Raw genomic sequence first — 16,783 nt, forward strand, 5'->3', positions numbered from 1 at the left:
ATATGTTGTTGAACTTAGCAATTCCCATCTGATGGTTTTGGCTGTCTCTAAGTGCACCCTGAAGGATTTGTTGATCACCTCTTTGAAAAGTATGCTTGTTTCTTACTAATATACAGAGTTTCTAGAAAATCAAATTTCGGCTTTTCTTTGAATAACAGGTTTCTAAAATGTAGGCATTGAATTTTTTACTTTGTAGATAGATAAGTCTATTCTTGAACCTTAACCCTATAAATCCAAACAGGAATACATTTGGTTAACTAGAAGGCATAGTTTTGCATGTTACCTCAATTACAACTGTAAAACATAATATATATGAGGAAACCTTTGTAAAAATATGCATTTTTTCAAGAGAATGTTATTTATTTCCTTTTGAACACATTTTCAAAATTCTTGGCTATTTATTTTGGTGGACTATGAGGTAAAGCTTTCCTTCAGTGGGACAAGTCAGTGTGTAAATTATTAATGACTGTGCGTGATTAGAGTCTTAATTCAAAAGGCTTTCACAAACTAAAACGTGCAGAAGAACATTACTCCTGCACAAGAATCCAGCTTTTTAAAAGTATTATCTGTTCTGAAGATAACCCTTATAGACATATATCTGTCCTTGCTCGTTTATGTTTCTCTGTTGGTGTTTTTCCCCACACGATCTTTCCTTCCATGTATTAATAAAAAGTTTTAACTCCAATGTGCTCTGGCACCCAAAAGCAGCAAAAAACATGAAGACTAATCACTCACAAATTCACTGTCATGCCAATAAAGCGTTGTTAAGCCATTAACAATCAACAAATTGGCACCTGGCATTCTTCCTATTCATTTCAAAGGTGATCCACAGTGGATTTTCCAGCATCATGCAGTGGGATGCAAGGCTAAAAACTGGCAGCAGTCAGAAGCCAATTCAGTCAATGAAAGATGGCATCTACTGAGTGACAGGTACTGCTGACATTCCCTGGATATTGTTATAAGTCACACTGCTTAAAAAGAAATATCGCGGTGATGGCAGAGTACCCTGCTCTAGACGTATAAAATAAAAAAGAAGAGCAAGAATAGAATCTTTTCCATGCAAGTTGCAGTCGATGTCTTCTTCAACGTATTTATTGTGCTTCAGATTGATTTCCAATAATATAACAGTACAAAGGGGAAACTTTTCTGTACTCATCTTTCAATATCGCTCAAGTGTTTTCATTAAATCACGGATTGCTCGATTATAGAAATTAAGCTGGAAAACTACAGAAATCAATAGTGAATAACTTTTTCTATCTCCTTTTATTTTAAAAACCAAAATCTTTTGAACAATAATACAGTTCTTTATGAAAAATGAACTACACTTTTAGTAATTTCTTAAAGATGTTTCTTATTTTTCTGTTCAGTTTTAGAAGTCTTTTTCCAGCAGAGTATACACTTACATTGTTAGACTGGAGGAATGTTGATAAAAGGGAGTATTTAAACATAAGACTGGGAAAAGACCTTTAGGATCTTGCAACATATGGACTTTAGTTTATCACTGTCGTATTAATTGTCAGATTGAGAAGAACATATGTTTAGAATTTTTGGAAAGTGGAGTTTGTAACTTCCTCTAGAAGCTCTGAGGGTAGAACTAAATGAATATAGTCAGCGCCACTAAATGGAATAAATAATTTTTAAAAATTGCTGAGTCCTGTCTCTTTAGGCTTTTTCTGTTACTCTGCTCTTTCCTTCTGCCTGAATTGTGGTATCTTTCGTAGTAAGAACACAAATAAATCAGAGGTAGAGCTAAGTTTATTTGTATGGTTTAGTGTTTTTTCTTCGTCAGTAAAAATTCTGAACACAAAGTAGGTATACTGCTAATTATTTCAGTCATCTTTCTGATGCACAAATTGCAGGATTCTTTTTTCTCAGTACACTGAGGTAATGCCTTAACTCAGTCTGCAAGGCTTTTTAGCTGTTAAAACCTTTTGCACTTCAAGTTGACAGTGAACAAGCTCTATAGCTGTGAGAGAGAAATGAGTACAAAGGTTATGTGACATAATGAATAGACTACTGATTTTTCTTGATTATTTTTATTTGCAGCCATCACAGTATCAGGTTATTACAGTGGAGGAACTGAAGCTTGCAAGAATACAATCATTGAATCTAGGGAATGGATAATTTAGCTTGAGTTTCTATGTGAATTGCATTCAAGAATGGAGGTGGGAAGGTAGGTAGTTATGGTGTAAGTGGCAATATTTGTAAATGTCCAGCTTAAACAAGGATTTTATGCATATGTAAAAGGTTTATGGCAGAACTCAGACAGTCAGCCTGGGGCTGCATGCTGCTTTTTTACCATGGTTTTTTGTGATGACTCTCTATTAGAGTGTAGTGTATCTGTGACCTTGAAGCAGTACATGCTGTCATTTTACAGGGCAAACAACAAGATGGTTGCAGGAGGTAATTTCTCACACCGTGCGCTGTTTAGGGTTTTGATTACATTCAGACTCAAAAGGCACACATGACAGCTGCACTAAATCATTGATCTAGGGTCTGTGCTCCAGATTTTAGCAAGCACAACTATTGTTGGCATAGAGTGGTAGTTTTTTTCTAGACTTCCACATTTACCTATTGACAGTACAGAAAATATGACTTGAAGGGTGTTTAAAGCTGGAAGCATCTGTGTGAAATTTTAACTGCTGCTTTGTTTCTTAATCTACTAAGCTGGCATCCTATAAGGGGGCACCAGCTATCAAACCTTTTAATAATCTCCAGCTGTACTTTACCGGTTTCCTCTGTTGCTATATGGGATGAAAATTGGACTTCTTTTGCTTCTAAACCTCTCTCTAAAAATCCCATGGTACAAATATTTAGAATGATACAAGTTGGACAGAAGAGGACAGATGTAAAGTCCAATTATATATAGTTATACTGATGCTCACGTGGGCATTAGTGTATTAGCCCTTTCTTTCTCTGTATATGTGGTTTTGTTTATGTACATGTGGGTTTCCCCGGATTAGTCCTCATCACTTTATTGGTAATTTAGGTACATTTCTTTATGAGTAATTTAAGCACTTCTAGTGCAGAGTTCTCCCTGGTTAATCAGCTTTATGTGCCAGGTATAGGTCAGATGCATAGAATAAGCAAATGAGAAAGTACAGTGTTGTGTATCACTCAGGAAACTTGAGCCTCTGTACTTTTAGCTTGTCACTGAAGCCCAAACCTACCCTGTGGCTCCATATGGACATGGACTCAGTGGTATGACTCAGAATTAAGAGGCACTCTTCTGTCAGGCAATGTGGTGTTGGTTGCTCCTTCTCTTGTATACTTAAAGATAGCTGAATTCATAGACTTGTAAAATCTGTCAGGCTAGAAAGGACCTTGGGATGTCTGTAGTCCAACATCATGTTTGATTTTCAGTTAACTAGGCTGTAGAACTAAGGCAGCTCTAATAGTGCAAGAATAGACTAAGCAGAGAGATTCCTATGGGGAATAATTGGTAATTCTGCTTCAAAGCCCAATTTGTGCCACAGTTTAACATTCCATAAGCTTTGAAAACAACATGATTGTACCAGGTGCTGTGTGAGTATAATTTTATCCTCTCCATTCTAGACATATTGTGACAATCCATATGTGTAAAACCTTAAAGCATATGTAAAGCAAAATTTACTTTGTAGTTTACCAATTACCTCAGCTTTGGCATGTTAGTTTGGCCCTTCCAGAGGCTTACTGGTGCAAAGAAGAGGCAATTAAGTATTAAATATAAGATGGAAGATCTGTTTCTTATCCTGGACTCCCCAGATACTCAAATGCTTCGCTGATAACCCACTGTAGGTTCACCCTACGTAAGATAGGTGTGCACCTTAGCCATCTGTGAGCTTGGCAATGCTGAATGTAGAACTGTTTGTACTTTAAGTTTGTCTCTTTGGTTGGAAACTGGATGTAGATAAACTGTTATAAATCTGTTATTTCAGTCCCCTGTGTCCTTGTGGTTTTTTTTTGTATTTCAAATGTTAAACTTTGAAATCAGGTGAAGTCTACATTGCTGCAATCTTCAGCTGCACAAGTGTGATAGCCTTACATCAAAGCAGATACATAGAGATATTTTCCTATGCTTATTCTGAGGTGGTTTAAGAGAGTGGTATTCACAGGCTTCAAGTTTATGATAGTTCTTTCCTTCTTTGCTGGCTTTATACATGTGATCTCTTGTTCTCAGGGTGATTATGTGGTCACTGCTGATTTTTCAGGTGTTTTTCTGTTGTTGACATATTGGTAGTCGTAGTAGTTGCCGTCGCTGATGTGGGGAAACAAAGGTGTTAAGCAAAATGCACTGAACTTGCAAGCATACAGAAATAGCTCTCGGATAAGAGCAAGTGGAAATGGGATAATTTCTAGGAGGCTGAGCTTGTGCAGTCAGAGCAGCACTGACTAGAAGAGATTACACAGACTTGTCTGTGGGCAATTTGTTCTCCTGGCTGGACATCCAGGTCATCCATCAGCTATCAGGGGAATTAACTCAGTTGGGAGACCAATAAAGATTCCAGTGTGTACCAAAACAAACTTACTTGAGAAAAGACCCTTATCAGTGTTATTAGGACATTTAATAGTTGCCTTACCATTTGATAGAAAACATTTCATCTGTGCAAAGAATACACAATAGGCAAGTGTGGAAGGTAATATTTGAGCCATGCTGTCAAAAGTGGACAAAGGTTACCCAAGTTGTTATGTTATATTGTGAAATGTGACAAGCCTGCCCTTTGCCAAGTGTGAAAAAGAATTGTTTGAAGGCTGGGAGTTTGGGAGCCAAGATGTGAGAAGCTTTAGCTATAACTGTCAAATCCTTAATGTCCCTGTGCTTTGGATGGAAAGAGCTAACTCAAAATTAGAGAAGAATAAAGAAGATTTGGAGACTAGTGGATATAAGCCGCTTGGACTACTACTAGGAAAAGTATAATTCATTTCAAAAATGCTGCAATTCAGCCAAATCCAATTTTTGGAAAACAAGGAGTGAGCCATGAAAACTTCTTTGAGCTAGATGCACAGGAAGGAAATAGAACCATACAGAAAATAGACCTAGTTGTTTTCTATAAAGATATGTGACACCTAGTCAAGTTGTCACAGTGTTTGTATTTAGTGTTTGTAGTACACAGGCTGATAGAAGGACTTGGCAACCAGCATGTTGCAATGCAGTAAGCGCTGTACCGTGGTATAAGGAAATACTGGGAAGAGGTTACCCAAACTAAAGTATCCATGCAGTGTGCTTGTTTTTTATCTTCATGTTTATATGGGAGATTGATGTAACAGGATCCCATATCCTGCTTTCCTGCAGTGGTCCTGACTGTGCAGCACAGGGTCATTTCCCCAGACCTCAATGATCAGTCTCTCAGTCAGCTATGCTTAGCAGATGGGTGAAGAGTAGAAGCTCCACACTTTTCTTTCTAGAAGATCAGTTTTCTGCATGGATCTCTGTGTGGTCAGTCTGTCCTTGAGCTGACAAGAAAAGCAGATCCTGTTCTATCATCTTCAGAAGGAACACATCTCATGCTGTTCGTATGTGCAAGGAGCCATTAGGCTTTGCAAACCTTATGCATTATATTATGAAAAAAATGAAATTGAGAGGTGTAGGTAAGCATTGTGAAGTAGGAAAGAACCACTAAAAAGTTCAGTATATTATTGCCAGTTAGTTTTGGCAAATTGTAAAGGTCTGTGACTAAATGCTGATATTGTTGAAAAAAATCAAGAGTGTGACATGTATACACACAACTTCAACTTCTCTCATTTTTAAACTGCAAATGTGAAGAGGCGAATGGCTACATGTGTGTACAGTGTTCTCCACATCTCTTTACCATCTCTGAGATATCTGAAAAAGATTACTGGTATCAGTAGACTGAAGTGTGTTGATAGATTGAAATTTCCTGTACAGCAGAATATACCTCAACCAGAAAATATTTCACAGCACACAAATTTTAATGTAAAAATTATGTATATAGATAAAAAGGATTTTAGTCAGAAAAACTTGATTATATGGACTTTCAAAGTGCTGGGATGAAAGAGCAGAGATGTGATTCTGCCCTCATGAAATCTGTGGAAGTGTGGACGAGATCGGAAATCTTTCTGGAGGTGATTTTTTGAATTTAACTAGATGCAGATAAATGCTGTAAGGGCACCATGAGGGCCAACTGCTCCCGGCCTGTCCCGCTGCACCAGCCAAGATTCCCGCAGCTGGGGAGCACCGGGGCAGCCCCAGCGCTGGGCATCAAGGCATCGATGTGGGGACAGGCCAAGGTTGGGCCAGGACAACAACCTGTGGGTAGGGTCAGGATCAGGCCCAGCCAGTGGAACTAAGGCCAGAAGCACAGCATCCAATGTTGTTACCCAAACTGAATATAAGTTCTTTAAGTGAAAGGTAGCAATAAAGAGCATGGTACTGGTTTTGGAGTCCAGGAGTTGGCTTCAGGCGTGCCCTCCTAGAACGTCTTAATGAACTGATGTGCTAATGCTGAATCATCTGAAAGAGAGTGTGAACTCTGGATGAGGAAAAGAACAATGAAAATTAGCAGGCTGACTGATACTATTTGTGAGTGAAAATTTCAGACCTACCCTGTATGTTAAGGACAAGTATTATTAATTAATGACAGTATATCGTGACCTGGTGGACTTCCTACTTAATGGTCAAATTAGAACACAAATTATTTTAAGGGGAATCAGATAGTAGTCATTTTAATCTACAGAGTATCAGCAACACATAAATACAAAACATAGGAAGGAATTAGCTTGGATTTAGTAGATACAGCAAGATAGGTGTAAACAAAATTAAAGAAATATGTAGGTTCTATTTAGTTGATGAATAAAACTCATTCAGATAGTGAAATTGGCCAGATGAAGCACACAATAATTTTTATTTGGAACATTTAAAATGTTGTTTTTTTAATTTATCAGTTCTGTATTTTTTTGTTTATGTAGTTATAACTGTCTGTTTATTAAAAGTTTGGGGATATTATATTGATTACACCCTGTAGTGGCCCTGTATGTGTCCTGATTCACCTAAAAAAGAATTGCATCACTCCAGTCACGTTGTTTTAATGAAAATAGTACTTTGCACTCTCACGTGGGTGTAGTTACACCAGTAGGAGAGGTAATTCTGCGAGTTCAGTGCATTTTTCACTAGAGAATCAGGTTATATGAATAAAATGTTTGCTTACACTGGTATACCTCTGTGCTCATTTGATGTTAGGTCAAAGCTATACTTTCTAAATCAGAAAATTTCATTCATATTTTTCTTGGCCCGTTCCTACCACTGCTCTCGTTGCATGCTCTTTGTATCAGATTTAGCCATTGTGTTGCTGCAGAGGAAGTCACTTCAGCAAACTGATCCAAGAGAGAATGAACCACCGCCCAAAATCATCAGTTAAATTCAGTGGCAGCTCTCTGAACCCATTCACCTGCCTGTTGCACAGCGATGGGGCTCATGCAAAGAAAGGGAATACCCAGGCATCCTGGAGCCACCTACATCATTTTGACAGGAGCCTAAGGATACATACAGTGCTAAATGACACTTGTAAAGCACGTTTCTAACATAGTTTCAAACTAAGCCAAAATTAAGGTTGCCGTTGGTTGCTCACCTTTTAGTCCTGCTCTGCTTCTGTCCTATCCTTTTGTCCTCCTATCTTTATGCTCATCTTGAAACGCACCAGGGAGCTAAACCAGCTTTCATAAGGTTAGCCATCAGCTGGTTTATCTCCCCATACCAGCTCATGGCAATGTAAACTGTCACAGACTGCACCCTGTGAGAGTGGCTGCCTGAGCCGCATCTATCAAGTGGTGAGATATTCCTGGAACCAGACACTTCCTTCAAAGCTTTGGTCACTCATATGCCACATGCAGGACTATTTTGGACTAATGTATGAGTAGCTAATGTCCCTAGTTTGTTCTGTACTGCCTGGTTTAAGTTTGCTTCCATGTGAACATCCTGGGAATTCCACTATATAAGCAGAATGTAACAGCCAGTGGTCTACAGCTGGTAATTAGTCCCATTTAGCAGCTGCTAAGCAGGCTAATAGCCTGTTATCCTTGAAGATCTCTAATACATATCCTAATTACTTGCTTACATGGCTTCTAAACCAGCTTGCATAAACTCGCTCTGTATAGTGAGAGAGTTAAAAGAGGGACTGTGTCTTGCTTCATATGGAATTTAAGTCAGCAGTAATTTGATTTATGCCAATTAAGTAACATTGGCATAGGATCAACATAAACTATGGGTAAAACAGCAGGGGTATATGGTCTATTCAGCAAAAAAAAAATGTGTTGTATGCAAATTCTTTAACTTTTACTGTTACATTAGGGAAAAGCATGGGATGACAATGGTTTCCAAATTAAGCTACTGACCACAGAATGAGTTATTTTGCTGATGTGTGTTTTAGTATTTATCATTTAATGACTATAGGATTGGAAAGTTGCAAAGTCTAAAATAAATTTAACATATTTAATAAAAAATTGTAAAGATCCAAATCTTTTATGTACAATTGGGTGTGTTGCTAGCAGAAAGTTAGCTTAAAAATTACACCAGTAGTTTTAAGAGCTTTCAAATTAACATGTGAACCTCAGGTGAACCCAGTAGATTGTGAGCTTTTGTAATAACCAACTGTAGCCTGCTGATGAGGTTCTTGCTATTTTTAGTTACTCTTGTCAGGACCTCCAGGAGAACCCACACATGGGAGACAGATGAAACATGTATGCAGGATGCAATAGGTGACCTAAATGCTAAGATATTAGACTCCTTTTTTGGGTCTTTTTAACTTTGAAGTAAATAACTCACATAAGCTAGTTGGGAGTGAAGGCTTTGAGAAAAGCCATATTTAAGGTTACTGCATGATCAACTGCTTTCCCCTAAGGCTAATTTTACAGTTTTCATCTTATGGTAAGTTTTAAAAAGCTTTGTTTTTATTGTAATTTTTGTCTCACTAACAGAAATTCAGAATTCAGTCAAATCTGTGCTACCATTTTTTGATGACACAGCTGGTTTGGCCTGGGAAATAGCTATGCTGGCAAAACCCCTGCTGTGCTATCAGCTATGATGATAGAAGCAATACTTTTTAGCTAAGCATGTGTTATTTTGGGAAGAGGTGTTGAATCATTTTTGCAATAGCTCTGTAATATGTGCAGGTCTTAGTGAGGTAAAATCACAGCTTTATAGACAGGTAAGGCAGACCTTACCACAGCACTTCTCTCCCTGTGACTTGGCCAAAGCTCTAGCTCTGGAAGAGTTAACTCAAAACACAGGCAGAACAACGGATCACCACCATTGCCTAGTCACCTCATTGCAGCAATATCTTTGGGCCATAGAACTGAATGGCTACTTCCAATCTTCTCTAAATTACTGTGATTTACACCACTATTTTTCCACATGACTTCAGATATCATCAGTGCATGTATTTGCAAGTAAATGATGTAAATTAGGGCCCATCTATTTGAAAGAGTAACTATAAAGCAGAAAGGATTTGGAAACTGTGAACTGAAAAAGAAAGAAGACCTTAAGAATAAATATCCTATAAAAAATAAAAAGAGAGAAATCAGATGTAGCTATTAGGCAATGTGACCCACTTATTTCTTAATCTTGTTCCTCTGAAATGATTTCAGAGTCTAGACTGCTTTTCAATATGTGTCTTCTCAGATCCTTAAAAACAGAGATGCTTTGCCTGCCATATCACAACTTAACTCAGGCGTGTCTGGTTTAACTGCTGCCTGTTGTCACTTTTGTGTAAGGAGATAAGTTAATTTGTATCGCTGTGCTCAGGCACTGTAAGGACACACACCAGGGTTTTTTAGCCCATTAGATTTGTGGCCTTAATATTTTCCAGTGGAGGCACAGACTGCATTAAATTTCTTGTGTATAAAAATGAAATGAAAGAAGGCAAATGTGCCTGAAGAAGTTGTTTTAAATTTGGCAGTTATTAAATAATGGTTGTCCCTAAGCTTATAAATTATTCTGACTATGTCTACAGTGACAGAAATATCTGCCCCACTGAGGGAACTGTGACCCTCTTCACAGATCTCCTTGGAGTTTGACTTAGTGTCTGTGTGGCCCAGAGACATAACCATTAATTTTTTATGTGGCTTTCCAGTTCCAGGTGCATCAGGTAACAGGAGGGATGTGCTCTCGACCTCCAGAGTGACAGTGCGTTGGCAGGAAGTTGTAAGAGTTGCTGAATACCTGGGCATGGACCTATCCTAGTTGAGGGTGCAGGGTCTGGTGGGAAAGTAGCAGAGGACTGAGCAGCAAGGAACAGACCTCTATTGCCTTCTGTCTACTCGTGCTGCTTGAAGTTTGCTCCCACAGAGGAGGGATCAAGCGCCTCACCTGCTTCCAAGCCTGGGGTCTGACTGATTTCTCCCCAAAGAGAGCATGGGATAGAACTAACATGTATTTTGATCTGGGCCTAACATTAATTTTTTACAATGAAGGTGCTGAAACACTGGCACAGGTTATCCAGAGAGGTGTTAGATGCCCCATTCCTGGAGACATTCCAGGACAGGCTGGACGGGGCTCTGATCAACCTGGTCTGGTTGAAGATGTCCCTGCTCATTGCAGGGGGGATGGACTAGATGGCCTTTGAAGGTCACTTCCAACTCAAACTGTTCTATGATTAAAGCTGGGAGAGGTGTTGTCTGGGATTGTAGGACTACCTTTGTCAGTCTGTTTCATTGTTGGCTTGGTTTGTTTCTTTTAAAGGCAACACGGTGTTGAATGGAGCTTGGGAATCACCCTGACAACTCACATCGCACTTTTAAATGCAGCAGAGAATCAATGGCCCAGTTGCTTTGAGGTCATGATAATCTGATTCCTGAATTGGCTGCCTGAAAAAATTATAAACTATGTGACCTCTGCCAGGGAGGATGGAAGCATCAGCCCTATCCTCATCAATGTTCTGTTCAAACAGCGAACAGTACAGCTTGAAAATGCAAGGCTAATGTTTGCAAATTCAGCTAGTGTAGAAAAAGTAATTTTCCTCTCTTCTGCCTTCTGTAAGTGACATAACACTTAGATGTCCAAATGTTGTGCATGTTTCCTTTATGGTTTGTTGTCTTTAATCTTCATGCAACAAAAGTGGGAATTTCTTTCCAAGACTTCCTCAGAAAATGAGAAGTTGAGATTTGAACAAGTTTGGCAGATGTTGCTAGTAATTGCTGGAAATATTTTAAAGATGGAAAAAGCAGTAGGATTACAAATCAGTTGTTTGAAAATCCCATTAAAGGCATGACTGCTTTGAATAAGCGCTGTCAACCGTGTAGAGCTTGTTTTGAAAGAAAACATCAGCTGTTGCACTTGTAATGATGTGGTAACAATATTGCTATTGTAAATGTGTTTGTTAGGTAAACAAGACAATGTAAAGAATGTTTAAATTATCAACAGTAGTACTTGGATTTTAAAATTTAATTTTAAACCAGTCATAGCAAAGGTGTGAGGTAAATATTTTTCTAAGACTGCATTACCTAAAAATCTTACTTGATTTCATTTGCCATTCTGATTAAGAATAACTTACCAGAGACTGGCATTCATCAGTTCTCAGATGCAGCTGAGTTGTAAAGCAGGTTCCTCACAAGTACCTTTGGTACAAACTGAAAGTACAGAGTGACTACTGAAGAATAAGAAGTGAGTGCAGAAGAGGCATGAAGGTGGCAGGAGTTTTAAGTGGTGGATCTATACAAAGTTTAAGATGCCAGCATTGGACCAAAGGTCTGACTATGGAGGGAGTAAAGGGGAAAATATCATAGAACCACAGAATCATAGAATAGTTTGGGTTGGAAGGGACCTTCAAAAGTCATCTAGTCCACCTCCCCTGCAATGAGCAGGGACATCTGCAACTAGACCAGGTTGCTCAGAGCCCTGTCCAGCCTGGCTTGGAATGTCTCCAGGGATGGGGCATCTACCACCTCTCTGAGCAACCTGAGACAGTGTTTCACCACCCTTACTATAAAAAATGTCTTCCTCATGTCAAGCCTGAAATATGACACTTCCTTAACAGTATCACTTCTGTTGTCCAATAGTTCAATTTTTCGATCTGTTTGTGCCCAAACTGCTTTCAGCTGTTGGTGAAACTGGTAGCTACCCCATTCTTTGTATTCATACCCATTACCCAGTGCCACATTCCCAGATTGTTGATCTAGTCGAAAACTAATCTTTGCCTTGTGCCAGCGAGAGGCAAGTGGCAGAAACATGTAGCCTGAGGCAGGAGGAGAATGGGAGAATCCATTCCAGCAACAGCACGGTTTTAGCTAGGCTTCTGCAGTAAGTCATGTTTTTGCACATAATGAACAAGCAAAGCCTTCCAGCTAGAGTTATTCCTGCTAAAATAAAGAGAACAAAAATAGATGTTAATGAGAACAAAGTTTATGCTAGCTGGCTGCTACTCCCCAGAGGAATGATTGATAGCAACATATAGGGTATTCTATATCCAGCACAGCAGATGGCCAGCATTCAAGTTTTACATATGTTAGGCACTTTTTGTCTCTTCCGTTACTACTACAACTGGGTTTGCTGTGAATGCAACATTGCCCAGCTCCTAAGGTTGACATTACCATTGGCAGCTGATCAGTGGTGAGTTAACTGTTAGACCTGCGCTCTCTGAATTCGTCTTCAAGGCTCTGCTGTTACTTTGGATCTGTCCTCCTTTTGTCTGCAGCATATAAGCTCATAGATAGTTCTACGTGCCAGAGTACCTAGATGCTATTCAACATAGCACAGTGTAAGTACTAGTTATTGCTGTATATATCAAGCACAGTTTTGCAATGCTAAACAAAACTCAGAATTGTTAGTTAATTGTCACCCTGTCATTAGCCAGTTACTATAACACTTAAAAATCTAAAACAAATCTTCAAGCAAGCCAAGCCAAGCCGAGATAAAGTAAGCCTTACAGTCCTAGTCCCATGTGTGAAATTATTACAAGACCTGTGGCTGGTAACTGGGTTATAAGGCTGCATAATAACTCGTAATCTAGTCAATACAGTCAATGGAGTGTGGAAAGCTATTCAGCTCACTGGAATAATTTAGTTAAAATCATAACATCAGGCATATGTAAAAAACTACCTTGATTTTTATCTTTCTTTGCTGCTGAGACTTTATAACTTCAGTGCTTTCCTAAACACGTTTATTAGATATGAAATTAAGTGTGAAATTCTGCTCTAGGTAGTTGATAATTTTGTGTGTCAGATCTACAAGACATCAGAAAATGGATGAACCTGTTCATACACACAAAGGATGTGCTTGAGAGTTTAGTGAAAATTTTACTCTCAGTTTTTTTTCAAGCAGGTATCAGTTTCCTGTCTTAAATCCTGTTTTCAGGCTCCTCATCTTATCTGAAGACTTCTCTTCTATGAAAGATTACAAATAAAACAAGTTTTAAAAGAAAGTCTTGTAAACACTTTCTTAAAAATTGCATTAATTAAGAGATATACACCATTTCTAGAATATAGTTTTCTATGACTTTCTGGCCTCATTAGGATGATTGATCCCAAATTACTAGTAGTAACTAGAGTAGTTCTGTTAAAAGGAAAACAGGAACATGAGGTGAAGATTTTCCTACTGACTAGTAAAGTCTTACTTGAATGACCTAAGTGAATTGCGTAGTAGGGACAGGAAATTTATCTATTTATTTATTTGTTTGTTTGTTTGTTTATTTATTTAGCGTGGGGGGGGGGGGGGGTGTGAATTCAAGGAAAGAGAAATGTTTTTTACTTGTTTTTATATGCAGAGGAATGCAGCATATAATCCTGATTCAGATCAAATACTCTTGCCCAGTCTTTGTGACATGAATTTCCAGAAGAACTGATTAAGCCACTGTGCTGTAATCTTGGTCTCCATTTCTGCTGGGGGTGGGGACGGTGTTGGAAAGCAAAGCAAACACATTCATTCTTATGAATTTCAGTAGATCAAGAAGTTGTCTGTCACTTATTGGTTTCATCAGCAAGGTGTTGCTAAATTGATCTGGAGAGGCATTGCTTCCTTTTGCGTAACTTCTCTTTGAGAACCAAGACTTTTGGGGTTTGATGGAAGGAAGAGATTCAGTAAATTGTTCCGTATGTTCTGCTCCCAAGTAGCCACAGGCTCTTTCTGTCGCTTGGCCATTTTAGGCTCCAGATGAAATTCTTGTGGAATATTTTTAGAAATGCAATTTCCCAGCCCTCTGACCTTCCTCTCTGTCCTGCTCCTGCCAAATCAAGGGGTCTTTATCCTCTGTCTTTGAATAGAAGGATCTACCTAAAAGCCAGTTCTAGTGATCTCAAAACACTTAATGATAGAGTTAATCTTGATGACCCAACAAGAAACTCTGCATTTTATTTTTGCTGGGGTTATTTTGTGCCATTGGAGTGCATTTCCAGATGCAGAAGTAGCCACAGGTGAATGTTCTGTAAGTCGTTTTGTGAATGGGGGAATGGAACAGACCCTTCTGATTGACTCCTTAATTAGCTTATCCCATCTCGCAGAAACACAGACTGAGGATGTTATTTCATTTTCAGCCTTAGTCAATATGTAAGACTTCTGACACCAAAACGCAGCGTTACTGTTTTGTGTCCACATGATGCGTGCATTGGTGTCCTCTGTGCTGGTCCTTATGGAGCTGTGAAGTCAGCTACATTCATGGGCCCAAAAACTAACCGTGCCAGGAAAAAGAGAAAAGAAACAACAAAACCAACAGCTTACTGGTCCAGTTGAATGTGCAGCTGGGTAGGTGGGGAGAGCTGGCACAAGGGAAGAAAGGGCCATGCAGTGGACAACATGCCATCCCTCTTTTGACAGCAGTGTGGTCTGTCAGAATGCACCATTAAGACAGCGCTTTTGAAGGGTTATATACTCTCATCAATGTCAGCTAAAGCCTCCTTGAGAACAGAATTATGGCAGTTTAATGATTTCTACAAATCACACTTTAAAGGAGTATCTGCCTTAATTCCCATATTTGCAAATGAGGCCATCAGTGCAGGTGGAACCAAGCCATAGTCTGCATTTTTTACCTACACACGGATCCCATAAGAAAGAATGCTACATAAAAACACTGTATTAAATGGCTGAGAAACTGAAATGGGTGGAATTCACCCCCAAAAGAACAAAACAAAACAAAACAAAAACATCAGGGATGGAGGATGTGGAACAACTTGTGGTATAAATTTTTTCAGGTGAAATCCTGATGGGATTGGGAGAATTCAATTACTTCCGGAGCCTTAAGAAATCTTCTGTGATCTGGTATTCGTATTTCCTGGTCTGCTAAAGAAATGGTGTAACGTAAAAACATTGAAAATATTAACTCTTGAGAAGGATGTAGTTGCCCACCTATTTAAGCATGGAGGATTTACAATAAGGTATTTACTCACTAAAACCTGAGGTGTAGGAAGTATCTCCATATCTGGTCAACAATTTATGAATTGAGAGAAGAAAGGAACTTTGAACCTTTAGTTTGAACGCTCGCTATCTGGATGAGGACAATTGTGTACTTTTGAGTATTGGATTTGTGGATCTGAGAGTAAAAAGAAATACTTTGGTTTTTGTCATTAATCCATTTTTCCCAAGATTATGAAAATTTGTAAATATTTCTCTTCCCTCCCACTCTGCTTCAGTGCTTTTCATCTTACTTGGCAGTTGGTGTACAGTTCATTTATTCCATGTTACTTAATGCTCCACTTCTACTTTGGTGGACATGCTGGGGATGACAGTAACTCTTAACTTTCAAAGTGTCATTTGCTAGAACATAAAAGTCTTTTACAGTTATATAAATTAAATGAATAATAACCTTTGGTGAGGTGAAATAGATACCATTAGCCTATTAATAGAATATGAATTTATACAATGGTTTGGATTGTTGTTTGATTTTCAAAGTTTAAAAAAGAGCAAAATATTAAATGGATTTGTATAACTATTACAAATATTTGTCCAGTATATCAGTGTGTTTACTATGTGTGAAGTATTTAGTAATGATAACACCAATTCTTTCAGTTTAATTTTGCAGGCTTGCAACCAGTTAGCCAAATTTTCATTCTTAGGCTGAATATTTCTAGAGCATCTTGCCAAAAATAATTCAACACACTCAGAAAACATTGCCTGTATATATTGACAATATATGAAAAGAAAACTGACTCCTTTCAAATAGGTTAACTGAATTCTTGAATGCTGTAGGAAGTTAAAATGTACAGTGAAATTGGAGTTGCAAGATATTCTAGGGAGAAAGAAAACACAAAAAATGCATGGGTAAGGAGATGATATACATGAGTCTCTTGACAAATCCACAGAAGTTGGAAGAGCCTTGAGACAAATTTATGGCCTTCCTGTAGGACAGACACTGCACTGGAACAGATTTTGGGTTACTCAGAACTTAACATTTCTTTACAGACCTTTGCACAGCTCCATCCAGGAATCTTAACTGGGAATTAAAACGAGGATTTCCAGATGATGGAGGAAGAACCAGCTGTATTCCCACACAGGAAACATTATTGGCAGTTATTCCCCTGGAAGGAGGCCTTTTAAAAGGGTTCTTCATACCAGTTTAGTGAAGAGAGGGTTACGATGCCAGAGTGGAGTCCCCTGATAATATCTGGGGTTGTTACTGTGCAGTTCTGTTCCAGGAATGAACACTGGTAGCATGAGTTAGTCGATGCTTTGATTCCAAGTGAAAAGGTTATAAAGGCAATAAAAACCATGGGGAAAATGTGCTGAATTTCCACACCTGAGTGAGCATCATTATGAAGGGTTGTGGTTTTGCTTGCATTTATAAGCCTGTTTTCATTTCAAAGGGGTTTGATACATGTAACTGGGAGTGGAGTTTGACTCCAAATATCATTTTAAGAATTATGCTGC

General features: G+C 38.6%; 1 protein-coding gene across 4 annotated transcripts in view; it reads left to right on the forward strand.

Annotated features, from left to right (window-relative positions):
* Positions 1-16,783, forward strand: part of MYO16 (myosin XVI) — a 377,675-nt gene that overhangs the window by 109,352 nt on the left and 251,540 nt on the right. The window contains exon 1 of one of the 4 annotated variants that reach the window (XM_071807299.1): positions 2,065-2,173. The exons of the other annotated variants lie outside the window; for them this stretch is intronic. The gene's annotated coding sequence lies outside the window, so the exon portion shown is untranslated. Of the gene's footprint in view, positions 1-2,064; positions 2,174-16,783 lie in introns of those variants that run through there. 4 annotated transcript variants of the gene reach the window in all.

This window comes from Patagioenas fasciata, chromosome 1, assembly GCF_037038585.1.
Source record: "Patagioenas fasciata isolate bPatFas1 chromosome 1, bPatFas1.hap1, whole genome shotgun sequence".
Lineage (NCBI taxonomy): Eukaryota > Metazoa > Chordata > Aves > Columbiformes > Columbidae > Patagioenas > Patagioenas fasciata.